Consider the following 2334-nt stretch of genomic DNA (forward strand, 5'->3'; position numbering starts at 1 on the left):
TAAAGAACCGAAAGGACTTGCGCAAGGGGCTTGGCCTCGCCAACCCCTTGCACAAGTATAGCGCGGATTATGCGAAATGGTGCTGGGACACATCGGAAGACTTTTGACGGGATCAAGGACAGCCTCCTTAATTCCAGACCCCGATCTTCCTTTAAGTGTCGTCTGTGACGTTTTGGACTTTGCCATCGGCTGTGCACTGCATTCGAGAGGCGAGATCAGGTGATTGGAGAAGAACTACCCAGTCTACGACAAGAGATAACTTGCGACGATTTATGTAAAGTTCATGGTGCACCTGTTCGGCTCCAAGCCCTTAGTCATCGATACAGATCATGCGTCGCTAAGCACTGCGACTCAGTCGCCTCACCTCTCACAGAGGATGGCCAGGTGGCTCTCCTTCTTCGCAGAATATAACTGCGAGGTGAAGTATAAGCGGGGAAAGCAGAATGCTTGGGCTGATGCGTTGTCACGCAGATCGGATTATGAGCTTGCTCATGTCATGACGGTGTTTTCATCCGCTCCGGATGTGCGGGTGATGATATGTGCAGAGCACTGCTACGGGCTCACAGGAGCAAGTAGTTTGGAAACTCTGACAATATGTCGCGATTGCGCGCACGGTTGCATCGGTACTCGTTGAATATCGGATCGCTGTATTATAGCACCACCCTGATGAATACGCCGCGAATTGCGGCTCCTTACGATGGGGATCCGAAATATCGAATCCTCTATGACGCCCACGACATCCCACGAAGTGTTCATCTTGGTCGTGAAAAGACCTACAGCTCTGTGTGTGAGATGTACAAATGGACGAGAGCCTATGTGCGCACGTGTGATACGTGTCAAAGGATGAAACCCTTTCCAAATGCGGCCGAGCCGCTGGCCAGTTTGCCAGTGTTTATAGCCAATATGTTTGGACTTTGTATTTGGCCTCCCGTCGGCGAGCTTCACGGGTTTCGTGGTCCTCGTCCACCATTTGAGCAAGATGTTTTATCTTGCGGCGGTGCCGAACACCATCGACGGTGTGGGTACAGCGACGCTGTTTGTGGATCGTGTCTTTCGACAACATGGACTCCCGGAGTCAATTGTCTCTGACAGAGACCTACGCTTCACTGGGTAGTTTTGGTTGACGATCTTCAAGGTGCTGGGCTACAAGCTGGTTATGTCATCAGCGAACCATCCGCAGATCGGTGGTCAAACTGAATGCGTGAATCGCGTCGTCGAGGATGTCCTTGGCAGCGTCTGCGCTGAGCCTCCGAGGTGCTGGAGCGCCACGCTGCCACTTGTGGAGTTCGATCTGAACAATGCAGAGCATGCATCTACCGGCTACACGCCGTTCTACGTGAACGTTTGTGTATACTCGCGTCCCGCTAACACCGTCACCCCATTACTCAAAGCCTTATGGGGAAGATATAGTCGTATGGCTAGCTGATGCCCCTCTCTGTCCGTTAAGAAGTCGCTGATTTTCTGTCTACCAGACTGAGTGTTCTATGACATGTTCGTAATACGATGGTTGAAAGCCAAGACATGCAGAAAAAATATGCAGACGGAAGAAGCAGAAAAAATGTGGAGAACTTTGAGGTCGGAGACATGGTTTTATCAAATGCGGAAAACCTTCCTACACATGCAGTCTTTTCTGTCTTTACGACAAAGCAGTCCACGTTTTATTGGACCTTTAAGGTCGTGGCCAAGCGAAGCCTTGTGTATACGCTTAACTTTCCGAGAAGGATGCACACCCACCCGGTGGTTTATGTGAGCTTGCTTAAGCCGTACCGGGATCCGGTGCAAGTAAACGCAGAAGAGTTGGCGCCGAGGCGGCGCCCAAAGGCTCTCGGCCACCAAGATACTGATCCAGTATCTGGTTGCGAACACGGAGTGCAACGATCTCCGATTCCAACGGCGCCAGGAACTTCACCGTCCCACGAAGCGACGCACTCGTCTACTCGACGGCTAAGATCCGCTCCGACAGAGCGCGATAAATCTCAATGTTAGGCAGTCGGTGCACAATGTGCTCCAAGTTCTCGAGGTCTTTTTCCCCGGTATGGGAGATCGGCAAGATGCTCGGCGGAGTGCCGATGACGACGGACTTTGTCCTCCTCCAGAGCTCGAAGATCATTACGAGTCACCGGACGGCGATCAACCAAGTCGTCATCGTCCGCCACCGATTCTTCTGAATGAGAACGGTGGCGTTCACTATCACGTGGAATGCCTTGTGGGTCGACGTCGTCGATAGGATCTAACCCAATACTTGCGAAGTGGCGAAGATACCAAACCTTGAGAGCTCGTGGGAGTTTGAGGTGCCACTTTGACAAGACTGCCCAGACGTCGTGGACGCTTATG

This window comes from Plasmopara halstedii (assembly GCF_900000015.1).
Source record: "Plasmopara halstedii genome assembly, contig: Scaffold_208, whole genome shotgun sequence".
Classification (NCBI taxonomy): Eukaryota; Oomycota; class Peronosporomycetes; order Peronosporales; family Peronosporaceae; genus Plasmopara; species Plasmopara halstedii.